This window comes from Coenobita brevimanus, chromosome 40 (assembly GCF_032717465.1).
Source record: "Coenobita brevimanus isolate Jiangsu-jjx chromosome 40, ASM3271746v2, whole genome shotgun sequence".
NCBI classification, from domain to species: Eukaryota; Metazoa; Arthropoda; class Malacostraca; order Decapoda; family Coenobitidae; genus Coenobita; species Coenobita brevimanus.
Window position 1 is genome coordinate 4,008,832 of NC_136993.1, and position 21,128 is coordinate 4,029,959.

A 21,128-nucleotide genomic window follows, 5' to 3' on the forward strand; every position below is an offset into this window, starting at 1 on the left:
TTTTATGAAATTCAAATCCATAAACTGTTCCCTGCCCCAGCTGGGATTCGAACCTGACTCCATCAGGACTGCAGGCCGCGTCTCTACCGATTCAGCCACCGCTATGATAGTCTCTATTCTCCTTTCACAGTTTCCTGTAAAATGTCCACGCCAGTTTTTCTATACTGAGTAGTGTTCTTTCTGACTTTTTCCTGGCGGCTTCGGCTGGAGGGTTTGGAGGGAGGGGGAAAGCCTTCTTCTTTGCTATCCTTATCTCATTCTAGTAGTTCAGTTACTCTTCTAGGAGCTGCCTAGCATGGGCCAACCGGCTTACTGCAGTTATCCTCTCTTCTTATGTTCTTATGTAATCCGACCACTTCCTTAGCCCTACCCACTCCACACATTCCCCAAAGCTATCATTCCCCAACCCCCTGGCCATACAACAAAATCCCTCCCACCACTGCCTGCATGCCAGCTCTACAAGGCAGAGCCCCCGGCGCACACAGCCCCCTATCCCAGCATTCTTCAAGGCTCACTCCTTCCCCTGCAGCTCAACTTGTCTCCTGCCATGGTCAAGGAAGGAAGCTAACGTCCCTGTCCGACCTGTTCAGCAAAACATTGAACAAGCACACCAATCAGACAGGATAAACAAATATGATTCCATGCTCCAACAGCTTTCAAATGCACCGAACATGATAACCGTGGTTACAGGTGGCTTTATGTATATAAAGTTCTGTGTATAGTTATGTAATATCCTTGAAGACATATTTTTAGAGGGCTTAGGTAATACTTTAAAGTAGCTGGTAAAGAACTTAGGAAAAACAATAGCTATATCTGGAAATTGTGTCTTAATATATATATATTTTTTTCTAAGGTACTATAGTCTGAATCCATAGACCAAGACAAACTTTCCTTATCTTGTTCCAGAAAAAAAAAAACTACAAAAAGAAAATTATTGTGCCAATAATGACCCAACAATTTGAAATACTTTCCGTTTGATAAACGTTTTCTTAAGATTATTCAAGTGACCTCATCAGAGTTGAGGGAAATGGAAACTACTGAGTACTCCCTTCCGACAAAATCCGTCTCCATTCTTGAGTATTGTACACTGTAATCTTTTTACATTCACACAATATATTTATATGGGGGATAGCGCGAACGCAGTCCCCCGCTACCAAAAATTGCGCACTCGAGTTAACCACATTTGGGTTAATCGCAGGGGTCAGCACCACCGGAGTGCAATGGTGGGCCTCGCCCCGGGAGAACCGCCTTCGTGATCACGGTATCTCCTGTGCCAGGTAAGTATGCTGTCCTGCCCGCCACCACCACCCACCCTCGCCATCACTACACACCTCAACCTGACTCGCGCTGATTTGTGGTAGCAGAGCAAACTAGTATTTTTGAGGTTCTTCATATGTTTATTGTCGAATGTACTGTTTCATATGGTCTGCTTCCTGAAGCTGTGGTCCCCGAATATTTATCAATATCCGCCATACAACTGTGCTCTATGCTCTTTGCAGTGCATATACACTAACCAAGAGTTGTTTAATTTGCCCCAGAGTAGAACTGCTAATCTAATCCGCTGGAATTGTAGACATACTATAATGTGAAATAGTGCGATTCTAGGTAGTATAGTTCAGTTTCATAAATCGATTGATTGTTGTTAAATTCAGTCTCAAATCCGTAAAGTTCAAAAAAGAAAATGGGACTACTTAGTAACTGCAAAATAATGTTCTATTAGGATAATTGAAGTTAAGTGAAATTCATCAATTATTAATACCTCAAGTATGCACTGGCATTAACAAGATTATCTTTTTGTTTCTTCATGTAATGAGTTAAAAACTAATTCAGTTTCCGGCAAAATGAAAGCTATTTGAGTTTCAACGTGCCGGTCTCCATCACTATACTTGGAACATAGATTTACCATAATATATAATGCTTGTGAACACACGAAGGTACTACACATAATTTCAAATACTGTATAAGGGAATATTTTGGTCACATATTAATGAACGTTTGTAACAATTCCTCAAAACTATGAAGGTTTAAGTGTACGACACAATACTGAAGTGGAGAAGGTTACAAAAGCCACAGATTTTGCTTGGCGAGTGTGGCCTTGTTGCCTTCTTCCTCTTCTTCTTCTTGTGACCTCTGTCGCTTTGTATCGCTTCATAGGTCCTCCTTTTCTTCTTGCTCCTTATCCTCTTCTCTTTTCTTGATCACACTTCAATTTTCGTAACATTTTTTATATTTTTATTTACTGTCCTTCTTGCTGTTGCCTATTCTTCCAGCATTGTGTTAGAAATATTTTAGCAAACTTCATTATTCTCCCTGTTTCTTCCTTATCACCATATAATCCCAGTACTGTACATATCCTCCCATCTTCTTCCTCAAGTCTTCTCTGCCATTCCTCCATTCCTATCACCGGCAGTACCTTTTCCGGGGTAGGTTGCAGCCTGAAGAGTGACACTCCAAAATTTGCCGTGGATTGGCATCGCTTCTCGGCCTTTTGGCTAAGATCAAAGTGTAGTATCTGTTCTTATCAGCTTAATATCTGATACGATCCCCATGTGGGATCAACGATATTAATCTGATTTTTGGACCATGGCGAAGTGCTAGGGGCTTGCTCCACCTTTGCCGCGGATCGGCCCGGTATTGCAGTACCTCCGGGATCGGTCCACTCCCTCAGGGGAGAATAATAAATCATAAATTAAAGTGAAACATGGAACAATTGACTCCTCCATCCTGGCGAAATAGTACACAGGAAACCTGACCAAGGGAAAGTTATGAAGGTTGTTGCTGAAGAAAAGGCCTCATCTGCCTTCCTTGATGAGGCTCATTGACGAGCTGACTACTCATGATACTGACCAGATATACCGTGATGGCTCACTTGACACTGTAACTGGACAAGCCGGGGTAGCGGTCACTGTAATGAGACGGGATAGGTTCTGTCATGTGAGTGAGACTCTAGTTAAAGTACATGACTGGGCCTCTTCCACTCAGGCAGAACTAGTTGCACTTGAGGTGGGATTGCAGCAAGTCAGTACAAGGAGGAATGACGCTGTGATTTTCTCTGATAGTATGGCTGCATTGCAAGCACTGTCCAGTGTGCACCCTCCTCCTGGTCCGAACTTGTCAACAAGACACAGAATATGGTGGCCACACTTAGGGAGGACAACATCAGGGTGAGGTTTGTCTGGATTCCCTCACATGTAGGTATTCCAGGCAATGACCCAGCTGATGTACTTGCCATGGAAGCATCCAGGCTATCTTCCCACGATTATGATTTAGGACTATCGATTAGACAAATAAAATCCTAGATACAAGCTATACAAACAGAGGAGCTCATTAACATGAGAACTAGAAAACAATATATCAGCATGTCTATACACCATTACAATAAGGTTGCTTTAACCACGTCATACACGTATGGTGAAAAGATTACTAGTAGATGGGTTGACTCTGTGCATGCCAGGATCAGACTAGGCTATGACTATCCCTGGCAGCTTGGTTGGCAGGTGAAGGATGAGGCCAGGCAGTGTCGAGTGTGTCATGATCCAAACAAACACACACTTCACCATTATGTTCTCGAGTGTGAACACTTGCGAGAATACAGAAACCCACAACTATTGTCACTTGAACTACAGGTAAAATATATGTTGGAAAACGATATTGTATCCAAAATACTTATAAAATATTAAGGATTTGCACCACCAATGTAACTGTGGATACTAAGAGGAATATAATTTTCTCCCCTCCTCTCTCTCTCCCTCTCTCTCGCTATTTATCCACCTATCTATCTACCTATGTCTAACTATCTGTCCAGCTAACTCTCCCTCCTTTTCATATTTCTTCACACCTGTGTTTGTCGTCATCTTTTAGCCTGTCAGTGAGTCCCTCCTCTAAATCTCATAATTGCTTACTGCACCTCACTCATTTCCGTCCTTTCTCTCTCCTGCCTATGCCTAGTATCTCTCTCTCTCTCTCTCTCTCTCTCTCTCTCTCTCTCTCTCCATGCCTTTGTTCTCAAATCCCATATTTACTAGAATAATTTTTCAATAAGGAAATAGGTAGAAATTGGTTTGGTAACAGAGTAGCAGACGAATGGAATAAGCTACCTAGTAAAGCAGTTGCTGCCTCTTCCATTGAGAGTTTCAAGCATAGGCTAGATAAGCATATGACAAATAAGGGGTGGATATAGAAAAAAGAAAATCTAATAACCAATACTAATTCATAATTTTTCCTTTTCAGGTTACACTATGATAGTCTCAATTCTCCTTTCACACTTTCCTGTAAAATGTCCACGCTAGTTTTTCTATACTGCGTGGTGTTCTTTCTGACTTTTTCCTGCCGGCTTCGGCTGGAGGATTTGGAGGGCGGGGGAGAGCCTTCTTCTTTGCTATCCTTATCTCATTCTAGTAGTTCAGTTACTCTTCTAGGAGCTGCCTTGCATGGACCAACCGGCCTACTGCAGTTATCCTCTCTAGACTTAGGGGTCAGTAGTAGCATCAGGAAATTTGCCGACGATACAAAAATAGGGGGTATCATTAACTCGACTGACGATTGCTATAACTTACAAAAAGACCTCGATATATTGTCCAAATGGTCTAAAACTTGGCGAATGGAATTTAACGTTGAAAAATGCAAAGTACTTAACGTAGGCAAGACTATTGGAGACACTAAATACAGCATAGATAAGAAAGAAATTAGCAAATCGGAATGCGAGAGGGATCTAGGAGTTATGATTAGTAACGACCTTAAACCAAGGCAACGGTGTATTAATGCAAGAAATAAAGCAAATAGTGTCCTAGGATTTATTTCGAGAAGCGTGAGCAATAGATCATGAAAAGTAATACTGAAACTTTATCTAGCATTAGTAAGGCCAATTTAGACTACGCAGTATAATTTTGGTGTCCTTACTATAGAATGGATATTAATTCGTTAGAAAATGTACAGAGAAGAATGACAAAAATGATACATGACGTCCGGAACCTGTCATATGAAGACAGACTGAAAAGACTTCTGCATTCGCTAGAGAGGCGTAGAGTAAGGGGAGACTTAATTTAAGTGTTTAAGTGGATGAAGGGTATAAATAAGGGAACTATTAGCAAGGTACTTAAAGTGAGCATACAGGATAGAACTAGAAATAATGGTTTCAAACTAGAAAAATTCCGTTTCAATAAGGAAATAGGTAGAAATTGGTTTGGTAATAGAGTGGTAGACGAAGGGAATATTGTACCTAGTAAAGCAGTTCCTGCCTCTTCCATTCAGAGTTTCAAGCATAGGCTAGATAAGCATATGACAAATAAGGGGTGGATATAGAAAAAAGAAAATCTTATAACCAATACTAATTCATACTTTTTCCTTTTCATTTTTTTTTTTTTTTTAATGTGTCCGACTTCTGGGCATGGGCTTCACAGCCTGCTCTCAAGGCCCAGTAGTCCTCCTACATACCATAGACCTCTCTACATGTCACCACTTCGGCGCTAACACCCACCATCCATATTGAATACATGCTAGGGCTGTCTCATACAGGCCTCTTGTATTGGTATTAGCGGGGGTACTTTTATGACATGTCGGCGGGTTATCTGGTAGATCAGGAAAGTCTGCTTTTATGAAATTAAAATCCTTAATCTGTTCCCTGCCCCAGCCGGGATTCGAACCTGGGTCCATCAGTACTGCAGGCCGCCTCTCTACTGATTCAGCCACCGCTATGATACTCTGTATTCTCCTTTCACACTTTCCCGTAAAATGTCCACGCCAGTTTTTCTATACTGCGTAGTGTTCTTTCCGACTTTTTCCTGCCGGCTTCGGCTGGAGGGTTTGGAGGGAGGGGGAAAGCCTTCTTCTTTGCTATCCTTATCTCATTCTAGTAGTTCAGTTACTCTTCTAGGAGCTGCCTAGCATGGGCCAACCGGCTTACTGCAGTTATCCTCTCTTCTTATGTTCTTATGTAATCCGACCACTTCCTTAGCCCTACCCACTCCACACATTCCCCAAAGCTATCATTCCCCAACCCCCTGGCCATACAACAAAATCCCTCCCACCACTGCCTGCATGCCAGCTCTACAAGGCAGAGCCCCCGGTGCACACAGCCCCCTATCCCAGCATTCTTCAAGGCTCACTCCTTCCCTACAGCCCAACTTGTCTCCTGCCATGGTCAAGGAAGGAAGCTAACGTCCCTGTCCGACCTGTTCAGCAAAACATTGAACAAGGACACCAATCAGACAGGATAAACAAATATGATTCCCTGCTCCAACAGCTTTCAAATGCACCGAACATGATAACCGTGGTTACAGGTGGCCTTATGTGTATAAAGATCTGCGTATAGTTATGTAATATCCTTGAAGACATATTTTTAGAGGGCTTAGGTAATACTTTAAAGTAGCTGGTAATTTTGTTTTTTTTTCATAATAATCATGGCGGCGCAACTGCCAGAGTCATATGCCGCCGTATAACAAAGAAGTAAAAAGTAAAAACAAAAAACAGAGGATAAACCACACAATCAAAAAGGAGAAATTCTAAATAACCTTAAAAAGTCCTGCCTCCACAAACGAGCGGGTTGCCCCTCCCAAGACACAGGCATCCTCCCCAAGCACGGAGGAAAGATGATACACACCACCATCCGTTTGGTGGTCAGAGAGGAACCGACGACGCAAATCCTGAAGACTAGGGCACTCCACCAACAGGTGCCGAACAGTCAAGGGAACCAGACAGTCATCACAGAATGGAGGAGGAGCCCTCTCCATTAAAAAACCATGAGAGAAACGGGTGTGGCCAATGTGGAGGCGGCACAAAGCAGTCTCCCATTGACGAGGGAAGCCCTGGTAACTGAATGAGCCCACCTTCTGGCAAATCGAGTGCAACTTATTGGCACCTACAGCATCCCAATGCTCCTGGCAACAGCACCAAACTCTGAAGGCAATAAAGGAGCGCATATCTGCAGCAGGCAGACGATACAGAGGGGACTGTGCAAGAGGGGAATGAGCCGCTGCTGCCTTGGCCAGCTGATCAGCTCGTTCATTCCCTGCCACTCCTACATGAGCTGGAACCCAACAGAAATCTACATGACGTCCACGACGCCCTAAAAGGAGAAGCCACTCTAAATCGATAAAACCAAAGGATGAGAGGGATTAAAAGACTCCATTGCAGAAAGAGCACTTCGTGAGTCACTAAAAACAATAAAAGCAGTGTGGGGAAGAGTGAAGAGAATCTGAAGGGCAAATAAAATAGCAGTCAGCTCAGCCGTAAAAACAGAAGCAGTCACAGGGAGGCTCCCACCTCGACAGAAGGTGGAACACCACACCAAAGCCCACACCCGCATCAGACTTAGATCTATCAGTATAAACTGGTATGGAGTCCCCATGGGAAGAGGCATGCTCTAAAAACAGAGAAAATAAAACCTGAGAAGGAAGGGAGGCCTTACTGGATGAGAAGAAACGACAAAATGTCACCCTGGGGAGAAGCCAGTAGCCCACCCTCGGGACACGGTGGGGAGTGATCGGCACAGAAGGAACAGAGAAGCTAGACATAACTGACTGCACCCTGAAACCAAAGGGCTTTGGAAATGATGGCCGAGTGGCAAAAATAGGTGACCAAGAATCTTGAGAGACCTTGACAAAGGGCACAGAGTCTGGGAGACGAGATAAGAGATACCAACATCGCATCAAAAGGGAAGAGCGAAGCAAGTCTAGAGGAAGGACACCAGCATGAGCCAACAAACTCGAAATCGGGGAAGATTGGAATGCCCCAGTGGCGAGGCGAACACCAGCATGATGTATGGAATCTAAACTACGAAGCCGGGCTTCTGAGGCAGAAGAATAAACTTCACATCCATAATGAAGTTTGGATAAAATCAGAGACTGATGCAAGAGGAGGAGGATCTTGCGATCAGCTCCCCAGTATGTGTACACTAAAACTTTCAAGAGACCCAATGCTCTGAGACACTCAGCTTTTACGTACCTCAAGTGAAGGACCTAAGTCAACCGGCTGTCAAAAATCAACCCTAAAAACTGGGTTTCCTTTAAACACGAAATACGACGCCTGTCTAAAAAAAGGTTTGGGTCAGGGTGGACTCCACGAATGCGGCAAAAATGCATGGCAACAGTCTTCTTGAAGGAAAATAGAAAACTTCAGTCATCAGCCCATCTAGAGACACGGTTGAGAGCCATTTGCATCCTCCTTTCTGCCATTGACATCCGTGAGGCAGTGACAGAGATTGATAAATCGTCAACATAAAGAGAGCCACAAACACCATCAGGGAGCACAGAAATAACGCTGTTAATTGCCACTGCGAAAAGGGTAACACTTAGTATGCTCCCTTGTGGCACACCATCCTCAAGGGGACGTGCAGTAGACAGCTCGCTCCCAACTCGGGCCCGAATAATACAATTAGATAAAAACTCCCGCATAAAAGTGGGGAGTCGCCCACAGAGACCAAACTCATAAAGTGATTGTAATATACCATGACGCCAGGAAGTGTTGTACGCTTTCTCCAAATCAAAGAACACTGTGATATGATGCTGGTTAGTTGCAAAAGCCTGGCAGATGGAAGATTCTAAAGAAAGGAGAGCATCTGTGGTTGACCGCATCTTCCGAAACCCACACTGGACTGGAGACAAGTAACCACCCTTCCCTAAGTACCACATGCGCCGACTATTCACCATTTTTTTGAGGACCTTACAAAGGCAAGAAGTCAGTGAGATAGGGCGATAATTAGTGGCCTGCAAGTGATCCTTACCCGGCTTAGGGATGGGGAGAACCACAGCAACACCCCATGAGGCTGGAAACCCACCAGTGCACCAAATTCTGTTATACAGTGACAACAGAAAATGAAGGGCTGCATCAGGCAAAAGGTGTAAGAAGGCATATGGGACATCATCCAAGCCTGGAGACGAGTCGCGACACTGCAACAATGCCGTCTGAAGTTCAGAAGCAGAAAAAGCAACATTATATGACTCCTCCCCAGTAGATGGAAAACTAATGCCCAAAGATTCCAGGTGCCGTCGGCGGCGTGCCGACGGGGATGAGGTGTCCTTCCTAGAGACATTAGCAAAATGAGCTGCAAATATCTTGGCAACAGACGAAGAATGAGCCACCACCACAGCTGCATGAGATAAAACAGGAGAGAGAACGGGAAATTTCCCTGAAATCTTCCTCACCCGTTTCCACACTTTCGTGAGAGGAGTCTGTGAAGAAATTGAAGAAACAAATGACGCCCAAGACTTCCTCCTAGCCTCCTTCATAACCCGCCAGGCATGAGCTCGGGCCCTCCTTTATGCCGCTAAGTAACCAGGGTCACCTCAGTGACGACGAAGTCGGGAGAAAGCAGCACGTTTAGCCCAAACAGCAGAAGCACACTCATCGGTCCACCAGGGAACTGGATGTCAAGGAAAGTGACCAGCTGTTCTCGGAATACTCTGCAGTGCCGACGAGTGAAGTAAGTCTGTGAAATACTCAACAGCAGCATCAGTGCTGACAAAATCCTCCACACATCGGCTCGGGGAACACAGCTCCTCAAAAACCGGCCAGACTGCCCTATCCAAGCACCAGTGGGGAAGACGACCCCGAGGCTCACTCTGTGTCGATCTTAATAAAATAGGGAAGTGGTCACTGCCATGTAAGTCCGGTAACACAGCCCATGTAAAATTCAGGGCTACCCCTGCAGATCACAGAGACAAATCAATAGAAGTAAAAATACCCGTTTGACTATGGAAGTAAGTAACTTCACCAGAATTTAAAATGTACAGTTCCACATCCTCCACAATGAAGGCTAACATAGTACCTCTAGCATCAGCTGTGCAGCCACCCCACAGGGGATGATGACTGTTCATGTCGGCCAGCAAGAAATAGGGTGAGGGAAGTGCACAAATAAGATTTTCAAGATCAACCCTCTCAATAGTGGCACTAGGAGGGAGGTACAAAGAGCACACAGTATAACAACGGGGAAGGAAAATCTGGAGAGCAACAGCCTGCAGTGGAGTGTTAAGACTCACAGCAGTGAAAGGTATGTCACTGCGTAGTAGAATAGCCACACCCCCACCATGACCCTGTCCAGGAAGAGGATCTGAATAAAAAACCTGGTAACCAGGTGGACTGGGAGGCGCAGCATCACCAACCATTGTCTCTTGTAGGCAAACACACACAGGTGAATACTCAACCAGAAGCCAACGGAGTTCCTCCTAGTTGGCTTGTAAACCACGGCAGTTCCATTGAATAATATTAGCCATTAAAACTATTGAAATAAAAAGGGGCAGGGGAGAGGGACAAACAGAAAACCATAAAAAAAAGATACTAAAAATATTAAAATGGAGGAACTATATACTCAAAAGAAAGGGTCACTTAGTGGAAACCACTGAGCGACCCTGGGAGACAATCTTCTTGGGAATGCGGATACGCCCACGAAGGGCCTTGTCACGGGCAGCAGCATGGCTAGAACGAGGGCCTGGGGTCTGCGAAGTGTTGGGAGACTTCACAGACACCCGTCGCTGCACAGCAGGAGAGGAAGTGCTACTCCAAACCCTGCCCGGGGCCCCCAGTGAACCAAGAGGTCGAGCAGGAGGGGTTGGGATCCTGGCCTCCAAACGTGGAGGGGGCAGGACAGGATCCTCAAAGGTAACTGGAGGAGGAACATCCGATACCCCGGAGGAAGAGGTGCCAGACTGACCTGACACCCCAAAAGCCCCCGAAGACCCAGAAGCAGGGTCCGAGGGCTGTTGCACAGATGGAGTAACTACAGAGGGTGTGGACTCCACGACCGACACCTGGCTTGGAGGATCTTCAAGACTCAAAGACTCTGAGGAACCACGATGACGTTTAGCGAATGAAGAGTGTGCACCATGACTAACAGGGGATACCATAGATGTAGAGGTCGAGTCTTGAACTGTAGCGGGAACCGTCTCAAGTGCGGGAGACTGTTGCACTGGCATGGGATCAACAGATGAAGGCATAGGAGCTGACACAACAGGAGGAACTCGAGTCTGCTGCTGGACAGGACGATGAGGACGGCTATGACCGGACAAAACTGACGCACAAGAAACTCCGTTACGAAAAACAGATGACATGGCTCTACTCCTGGCCTCAGAAAAGCTTATTTTATCACAATTACGGATGAGGAGGATCTCCTCCTCCAAGCAAAACCGGGCACAGTCTTTAGATGAAGCAAGATGTGCCTCGCCACAGTGCAAACAACAAACAGGTCCAGGACAGTCCTGTCCTGCATGAGTGGATTCTCCACAACTGACACACACCACTGGGAGGCCCTGTTGCAAACGACGACAGATTCGCCCAACATGCCCGTACATCTGACAGTGGTAGCAGCGTCGTGGATTTGGTACAAAGGGTTTGACCCTAAGGGACAACCAAGCCACCTTGATGGATGAAGGGAGAACAGTACAGTCGAACGTCAGCAACAAGGATGGAGTTGGGGTAAGTACACCATCAACCTTCTTCTGAAACCTCTCCACTTTAACGACCCTGTGGACCTGGAGTTCTTCAAGCAGCTTCTCTTCACTGTAACGAAGTAAGTCTTTGGAGAAAACAACACCTCGACTATGATTGAAAAAAGCATGAGGAACACAAGTAAACAGCACATCCGGGTCCTTACACTGGGGAGCCAGCCGGGAACCCTCTTCAGGGGATGTAACCTCCACTAGTAGGCTACCATCCCCCTGAGGTGAAATCTTCGGCTCTCTCCCACAGATTGACATAATGCACCGATGATCAGTAAAAATGTCCAAATTCCCAATAGGCTGACCATCCAAAGTACGAATGGTGTAGTACCTTGTGAAATCAACCCTCTCAAAGACACCCGGCAGGACCTCACGGGCATGTCCACAATATGTTGTTGTCTGTTGCCGGCTCTTCTTTGTAGTGGCCACTGACCGCAAACCACTGGAACCAGGCAGGTATGGTTCCAGGGTGGCAATATGGGCCTCACCAGCCAGAGGCACAGGAGGCGCACAGGAAGGAGACTGTAAAGGATGGTCAGGGACGGAACCAGGGTTGTCAGCTGCAAAAATTTTATAAGAAGCCATATTAAAAAAAAACCACCTTCATTCCCCCACCCCTCCACCCACCATGGAGCCCAACAAGGGGAGGCCATATGCCAGGGAAAACACCACTGGCGACCCCAGAGGTAGTGGGGAAGTATACGCAGGTAACCACCAAGGGACCCTGACAAGGGTGACTCCAGGACGATAGGAGCCACCAGGTCCCCCAGTGCCCGCTTGACCCTAAAGCCACTAGGTGACTAGCCTGGATGGCTAGCCAGTGACCAGCCAATTGATCTGGTCGGGCCCAACCAGGCCACCCGTCTAGCCAGAATAAGGGAGCAAAGAGGTGTATTGCTAGCTGCAGGGCGCACCATGCAGCATCGCTTAACCTCCAGGACTCCTGTCTCCCAGCATTACGGGATGCCACGCACGGCAAACACGTGGGGAGGCAACAGTCCCGCCCTAGATGGCAAATGGGCAGGGACTGACATCACCAGTAGGCCTCCTTTACCAGTGATGTAGGGGGTGCTTGGTCCACAAGGCCGACAAATGCCAAACCCTACAAAGTAACCTAACCTAACCTAACCATGCTTCAAGCCCCACCACCACGTCAAGGTGACCCCCTACAGTGGGAAGTAGCTGGTAAAGAACTTAGGAAAAACAATAGCTATATCTGGAAATTATTTGTCTTAATGTTTTTTTTAAGGTACTATAGTCCGTATCCATAGACCAAGACAAACCTTCATTATCTTGTTCCAGAAAAAAAACTACAAACACAAAATTAGTGTACCAATAATGACCCAACAATTTGAAATACTACGTTGTCTTAAGATTATTCAAGTGCCCTCATCAGAGTTGAGGGAAATGGAAACTACTGAGTACTCCCTTCCGGCAAAATCCCTCTCCATTCTGGAGTATTGTACACTGTAATCTTTTTACATTCATACAATATATTTATATGGGGGATAGCGCGAACGCAGTCCCCCGCTACCAAAAACTGCGCACTCGAGTTAACCACATTTGGGTTAATCGCAGGGGTCAGCACCACCGGAGTGCAATGGTGGGCCTCGCCCCGGGAGAACCGCCTTCGTGATCACGGTATCTCCTGTGCCAAGTAAGTATGCTGTCCTGCCCGCCACCACCACCCACCCTCTCCATCACCACACACCTCAACCTGACTCGCACTGATTTGTGGTAGCAGAGCAAACTAGTATTTTTGAGATTCTTCACATGTTTATTGTCGAATGTACTGTTTCATATGGTCTGCTTCCTGAAGCTGTACTCCCCGAATATTTATCAATATCCGCCATAGAACCGTGCTGTATGCTCTTTGCAGTGCATATACACTAACCAAGAGTTGTTTAATTTGCCCCAGAGTAGAACTGCTAATCTAATCCGCTGGAATTGTAGACATACCATAATGTGAAATAGTGCGATTCTAGGTAGTATAGTTCAGTTTCATAAATCGATTGATTATTGTTAAATTCAGTCTCAAATCCGTGAAGTTCAAAAAAGAAAATGGGACTACATAGTAACTGCAAAATAATGTTCAATGACAGCATCATTGAAGTTAGTGAAATTCATCAATTATTAATGCCTCAAGTATGCACTGGCATTAACAAGTTATCTTTTTGTTTCTTCATGTAATGAGTTAAAAACTAATTCAGTTTCCGGCAAAATGAAAGCATAGGCTAGATAAGCATATGACAAATAAGGGGTGGATATAGAAAACAAAAAATCTTATAACCAATACTAATTCATACTTTTTCCTTTTCCTTTTTTTTTTTTTTTTTATGTGTCCGACTTCTGGGCATAGGCTTCACAGCCTGCTCTCAAGGCCCAGTAGTCCTCCTACATACCATACACCTCTCTACATGTCACCACTTCGGCGCTAACACCCACCGTCCATATTGAATACATGCTAGGGCTGTCTCATACAGGCCTCTTGTATTGGTATTAGCGGGGGTACTTTTATGACATGTCGGCGGGTTATCTGGTAGATCAGGAAAGTCTGCTTTTATGAAATTCAAATCCTTAAACTGTTCCCTGCCCCAGCCGGGATTCGAACCTGAGTCCATCAGGACTGCAGGCCGCGTCTCTACCGATTCAGCCACCGCTATGATAGTCTCTATTCTCCTTTCACACTTTCCTGTAAAATGTCCACGCCAGTTTTTCTATACTGCGTAGTGTTCTTTCTGACTTTTTCCTGGTGGCTTCGGCTGCAGGGTTTGGAGGGCGGTGGAGAGCCTTCTTCTTTGCTATCCTTATCTCATTCTAGTAGTTCAGTTACTCTTCTAGGAGCTGCCTAGCATGGGCCAACCGGCTTACTGCAGTTATCCCCTCTTCTTATGTTCTTATGTAATCCGACCACTTCCTTAGCCCTACCTACTCCACACATTCCCCAAAGCTATCATTCCCCAACCCCCTGGCCATACAACAAAATCCCTCCCACCACTGCCTGCATGCCAGCTCTACAAGGCAGAGCCCCCGGCGCACACAGCCCCCTATCCCAGCATTCTTCAAGGCTCACTCCTTCCCCTACAGCCCAACCTGTCTCCTGCCATGGTCAAGGAAGGAAGCTAACGTCCCTGTCCGACCTGTTCAGGAAAACATTGAACAAGCACACCAATCAGACAGGATAAACAAATATGATTCCCTGCTGCAACAGCTTTCAAATGCACGGAACATGATAACCGTGGTTACAGGTGGCCTTATGTCTATGAAGATCTGTGTATAGTTGTTATATCCTTGAAGACATATTTTTAGAGGGCTTAGGTAATACTTTAAAGTAGTTGGTAAAGAACTTCGGAAAAACGATAGCTGTATCTGGAAATTATTTGTCTTAATGGTCTTTTTTTTTTTTCTTTTTTTTTTAAGGTACTATAGTCCGTATCCATAGACCAAGACAAACTTTCCTTATCTTGTTCCAGAAAAAAAACTACAAACAGAAAATTATTGTACCAATAATGACCCAACAATCTGAAATATTTTCCTTTTGTTAAACGTTGTCTTAAGATTATTCAAGTGCCCTCATCACAGTTGAGGGAAATGGAAACTACCGAGTACTCCCTTCCGACAAAATCCGTCTCCATTCTGGAGTATTGTACACTGTCATCTTTTTACATTCACACAATATATTTATATGGGGGATAGCGCGAACGCAGTCCCCCGCTACCAAAAATTGCGCACTCGAGTTAACCACATTTGGGTTAATCGCAGGGGTCAGCACCACCGGAGTGCAATGGTGGGCCTCGCCCCGGGAGAACCGCCTTCGTGATCACGGTATCTCCTGTGCCAGGTAAGTATGCTGTCCTGCCCGCCACCACCACCCACCCTCGCCGTCACTACACACCTCAACCTGACTCGTGCTGATTTGTGGTAGCAGAGCAAACTAGTATTTTTGAGGTTCTTCATATGTTTATTGTCGAATGTACTGTTTCATATGGTCTGCTTCCTGAAGCTGTGGTCCCCGAATATTTATCAATATCCGCCATACAACTGTGGTGTATGCTTTTTGCAGTGCATATACACTAACCAAGAGTTGTTTCATTTGCCCCAGAGTAGAACTGCTAATCTAATCCGCTGGAATTGTAGACATACTATAATGTGAAATAGTGCGATTCTAGGTAGTATAGTTCAGTTTCATGAATCGATTGATTGTTGTTAAATTCAGTCTCAAATCCGTAAAGTTCAAAAAAGAAAATGGGACTACTTAGTAACTGCAAAATAATGTTCTGTTAGTATCATTGAAGTTAGTGAAATTCATCAATTATTAATGCCTCAAGTATGCACTGGCATTAACAAGATTATCTTTTTGTTTCTTCATGTAATGAGTTAAAAACTAATTCAGTTTCCGGCAAAATGAAAGCTATTTGAGTTTCAACGTGCCGGTCTCCACCTCTATAATTGGAACATAGATTTACCATAATATATAATGCTTGTGAACACACCAAGGTACTATACATAATTTCAAATACTGTATAAGGGAATATTTTGGTCACATATTAATGAACGTTTGTAACAATTCCTCAAAACTACGAAGGCTTATGTGTACGACACAATACTGAAGTGAAGAAGGTTACAAAAGCCACAGTTTTTGCTTGGCGCGTGTGGCCTTGTTGCCGGCAGTACCTTTTCCAGGGTAGGTTGCAGCCTGAAGAGTGACACTCCAAAATTTGCCGTGGATTGGCATCGCTTCTCGGCCTTTTGGCTAAGATCAAAGTGTAGTATCTGTTCTTATCAGCTTAATATCTGATACGATCCCCATGTGGGATCTACGATATTAATCTGATTTTTGGACCATGGCGAAGTGCTAGGGGCTTGCTCCACCTTTGCCGCGGATCGGCCCGGTATTGCAGTACATCCGGGATCGGTCCACTCCCTCCGGGGAGAATAATAAATCATATAATAAAGTGAAACATGGAACAATTGGCTCCTCCACCGTGAGGAAATAGTAAACAGGAAACCTGACCAAGGGAAAGTTATGAAGGTTGTTGCACAAGAAAAGGCCTCATCTGCCTTCCTTGATGAGGCTCCTTGACGAGCTGACTACTCATGATACTGACCAGATATACCGTGATGGCTCACTTGACACTGAAACTGGACAGGCCTGGGTAGCGGTCACTGTAATGAGACGGGATAGGTTCTGTCATGAGAGTGAGGGTGGTAGTATTAAACTACCTCTTCGCACGAGCAAGCTCTTCGTTGCGCCAGCCGTAGTTTTAAAGCGAAGAGGTTCCTGGTACAACGCGCGAAGAGGTCTCTGGGGGTCGAAAGTACTGGAATATGAAGGAGGAGCATCACCCGCCTCTTCCCAAATATCTTCGTATTTTTTTTTTTTTATGCTGATATCATATTCATGTAACTAGTTAGTACCTTTACATTCACGAAATGCATTTGCAAATTTTTAAATGTTTATCATTTTTTTGTGTGATACTATCTTTATTTACAGATTTTTAGAGACTGGTGGTACCCGTTTACGATCAAACTACTGCTACCACTGTAGAGCTCAGTGACTGCTACATGCGCACAGCCCAGTCGTTGACTTCTATCATTCCCAAGTTACCTGTGTCTCATACAGTGGTGATCCAGGCAACTTCACAGCTTATTTCCGAGAGCACTTTATGTAACAGACTTGTAAACCATTCCACTTTTCACTACTGTCTTCAGATAGGCAAGCACGTGGTATATTTAAGGCCGTGGTTTGGGTACTACTATCGCCGCTAAATTCTATGCTGCCGCAATCCTAATCACTTCCTTTTTACGGTAGCCATAACTTAACCTAAATAACCTTACCTAACATATTTCTAACTCAGCAGAAAAAAACAAACATGACCGCTAAATTCTAGCGGGTGAAGCTGAACTGTAGCTGTATTAACCTAACCTGACTAAAACTGACCTGACCTGACCTAACCTAACCTGTTTCTAACTTAACTGAACCATCAAACCAAACAACTTAATTCTGGCTGCCGTAATCCTAACCGTGGTTTGGATTACGGAAGTCACCGCTAAATTCTAACTGCCGTAATCCTAATCACTGCCTTAAATTATACCACGTGCTTATCTTTCTGAAGACAGTAATGAAAAGTGGAATGGTGTACATGTCTGTTAGATAACCTAACCTGATCTAAACTAACCTATTTCTAACCTAACTGAACCACCAAACAAAACCGCTAAATTCTAGTTGCCGTAATCCTAACCACCATTGGACCCGTTCTCAAGTATTAAAGTATCAAGTATTAAAACTATTTCCTACCATTGGACTGATTCGGAGACGTTGTTTATCAGATTTAGCATATTATTTTCGCAATATATCACACGAGAGAGTAAACATATAACAGATAACGGCAAACATGCGCTCCTCCGGCGTACCAATCTCACGATTTCTCTCCCAGAGAGCACCCCCGCAGCATACCAACCCTTCCGTAGTCTCCTTCTGGGAAGAGGCTCTTCGGCCGGGGTTTAAAGGTACCAAACTGGGAAGAGCCTCCTCACGAAGATGCTTCGCGGGAAGGGGAAGAGGTTGTTTAATACTACCAGCCTGAGACTCTAGTTAAACTACAAGACTGGGCCTCTTCTACTCAGGCAGAACTAGTTGCACTTGAGGTGGGATTGCAGCAAGTCAGTACAAGGAGGAATGACGCTGTGATTTTCTCTGATAGTATGGCTGCATTGCAAGCACTGTCCAGTGTGCACCCCCCTCCTGGTCCGAACTTGTCAACAAGACAGAATATGGTGGCCACACTTAGGGAGGACAACATCAGGGTGAGGTTTGTCTGGATTCCCTCACATGTAGGTATTGCAGGCAATGACCGAGCTGATGTACTTGCCATGGAAGCATCCAGGCTATCTTCCCACGATTATGATTTAGGACAATCGATTAGACAAATAAAATCCCAGATAAAAGCTATACAAACAGAGGAGGTCATTAACATGAGAACTGTACAACAATATATCAGCAGGTCTATACACTATTACAATAAGATTGCTTTAACCACGTCATACACGTATGGCAAAAAGAATACTAGTAGATGGGTTGACTCTGTGCATGCCAGGATCAGACTAGGCTATGACTATCCCTGGCAGCTTGGTTGGCAGGTGGAGGATGAGGCCAGACAGTGTTGAGTGTGTCATGAGCCAAACAAACACACACTTCACCATTATGTTCTCGAGTGTGAACACTTGCTAGAATACAGGAACCCACAACTATTGTCACTTGAACTACAGGCAAAATATATGTTGGAAAACGATATTGTATCCAAAATGCTTATAAAACATAAAGGATTTGCACCACCAATGTAACTGTGGATACTAAGAGGAATATAATTTTCTCCCCCTCTCTCTCTTTCCCTCTCGCAATTTATCCACCTATCTATCTACCTATGTCTAACTATCTGTCCAGCTAACTCTCCCTCCTTTTCATATTTCTCCACACCTGTGTTTGTCGTTATCTTTTAGCCTGTCAGTGAGTCCCTCCTCTAAATCTCATAATTGCTTACTGCACCTCACTCATTTCCGTCCTTTCTCCTGCCTATGCCTATCTCTCTCTCTCCATGCCTTTGTTCTCAAATCCCATATTTACTAGAATAATTCCGTTTCAATAAGGAAATAGGTAGGAATTGGTTTGGTAATAGAGTAGCAGACGAATGGAATAAGCTACCTAGTAAAGCAGTTGCTGCCTCTTGCATTGAGAGTTTCAAGCATAGGCTAGATAAGCATATGACAAATAAGGGGTGGATATAGAAAAAAGAAAATCTTATAACCAATACTAATTCATAATTTTTCCTTTTCAGGTTACACTGTGATAGTCTCAATTCTCCTTTCACACTTTCCTGTAAAATGTCCACGCGTTTTTCTATACTGCGTGGTGTTCTTTCTGACTTTTTCCTGCCGGTTTCGGCTGGAGGGTTTGGAGGGCGGGGGAGAGCCTTCGTCTTTGCTATCCTTATCTCATTCTAGTAGTTCAGTTACTCTTCTAAGAGCTGCCTAGCATGGGCCAACCGGCCTACTGCAGTTATCCTCTCTAGACTTAGGAGTCAGTATTAGTATCAGCAAATTTGCCGACGATACCAAAATAGGGGGTATCATTAACTCGACTGACGATTGCTATAACTTACAAAAAGACCTCGATATATTTTCCAAATGGTCTAAAACTTGGCAAATGGAATTTAACGTAGAAAAATGCAAAGTACTTAACGTAGGCAAGACCATTGCAGACACTAAATACAGCATAGATAAGAAAGAAATTAGCAAATCGGAATGCGAGAGGGATCTAGGAGTTATGATTAGTAACGACCTTAAACCAAGGCAACGGTGTATTAATGCGAGAAATAAAGCAAATAGGGTCCTAGGATTTATTTCGAGAAGCGTGAGCAATAGATCATCAAAAGTAATACTAAAACTTTATCTAGCATTAATAAGGCCACATTTAGACTACGCAGTACAATTTTGGTGTCCTTACTATAGAATGGATATTAATTCGTTAGAAAATGTACAGAGAAGAATGATAAAAATGATACATGACGTCCGGAACCTGTCATATGAATACAGACTGAAAAGACTCCTGCATTAGCTAGAGAGGCGTAGAGTAAGGGGAGACTTAATTGAGGTGTTTAAATGGATGAAGGGTATAAACAAGGGAGATATTAGCAAGGTACTTAAAGTGAGCATACAGGATAGAACTAGAAATAATGGTTTCAAACTAGAAAAATTCCGTTTCAATAAGGAAATAGGTAGAAATTGGTTTGGTAATAGAGTGGTAGACGAATGGAATAAGCTACCTGGTAAAGTAGTTGCTGCCTCTTCCATTGAGAGTTTCAACCATAGGCTAGATAAGCATATGACAAATAAGGGTTGGATATAAAAAAAAAGAAAATCTTATAACCAATACTAATTCATACTTTTTCCTTTTCATTTTTTTTTTTTTTTTTTTATGTGTCCGACTTCTGGGCATAGGGTTCACAGCCTGCTCTCAAGGCCCAGTAGTCCTCCTACATACTATACACCTCTCTACATGTCACCACTTCGGCGCTAACACCCACCGTCCATATTGAATACATGCTAGGGCTGTCTCATACAGGCCTCTTGTATTGGTATTAGCGGGGGTACTTTTATGACATGTCGGCGGGTTATCTGGTAGATCAGGAAAGTCTGCTTTCATGAAATTCAAATCCTTAAACTGTTCCCTGCCCCAGCCGGGATTCGAACCTGAGTCCATCAGGACTGCAGGCCGCGTCTCTACCGATTCAGCCACCGCTATGATAGTCTCTATTCTCCTTTCACACTTTCCTGTAAAATGTCCACGCCAGTTTTTCTATACTGCGTAGTGTTCTTTCTGACTTTTTCCTGGTGGCTTCGGCTGCAGGGTTTGGAGGGCGGTGGAGAGCCTTCTTCTTTGCTATCCTTATCTCATTCTAGTAGTTCAGTTACTCTTCTAGGAGCTGCCTAGCATGGGCCAACCGGCTTACTGCAGTTATCCTCTCTTCTTATGTTCTTATGTAATCCGACCACTTCCTTAGCCCTACCCACTCCACACATTCCCCAAAGCTATCATTCCCCAACCCCCTGGCCATACAACAAAATCCCTCCCACCACTGCCTGCATGCCAGCTCTACAAGGCAGAGCCCCCGGCGCACACAGCCCCCTATCCCAGCATTC

The 21,128-nt window shown here is 44.5% G+C and overlaps 5 non-coding genes across 5 annotated transcripts; 2 read left to right on the forward strand and 3 right to left on the reverse strand.

Moving 5' to 3' along the window:
• Positions 1–1,122: 1,122 nt before the first annotated feature.
• On the reverse strand, positions 1,123–1,285 carry LOC145397349 (U1 spliceosomal RNA). The gene has a single exon (XR_013896929.1). It is a non-coding gene; the product is annotated as a U1 spliceosomal RNA (small nuclear RNA).
• A 1,187-nt stretch (positions 1,286–2,472) lies between these two features.
• Positions 2,473–2,665, forward strand: LOC145397367 (U2 spliceosomal RNA). Its single transcript, XR_013896947.1, has one exon. It is a non-coding gene; the product is annotated as a U2 spliceosomal RNA (small nuclear RNA).
• Positions 2,666–12,931: 10,266 nt separating this feature from the next.
• LOC145397354 (U1 spliceosomal RNA) lies at positions 12,932–13,094 on the reverse strand. Its single transcript, XR_013896934.1, has one exon. It is a non-coding gene; the product is annotated as a U1 spliceosomal RNA (small nuclear RNA).
• A 2,021-nt stretch (positions 13,095–15,115) lies between these two features.
• On the reverse strand, positions 15,116–15,278 carry LOC145397350 (U1 spliceosomal RNA). The gene has a single exon (XR_013896930.1). It is a non-coding gene; the product is annotated as a U1 spliceosomal RNA (small nuclear RNA).
• An 884-nt stretch (positions 15,279–16,162) lies between these two features.
• On the forward strand, positions 16,163–16,355 carry LOC145397369 (U2 spliceosomal RNA). Its single transcript, XR_013896949.1, has one exon. It is a non-coding gene; the product is annotated as a U2 spliceosomal RNA (small nuclear RNA).
• Positions 16,356–21,128: the final 4,773 nt, after the last annotated feature.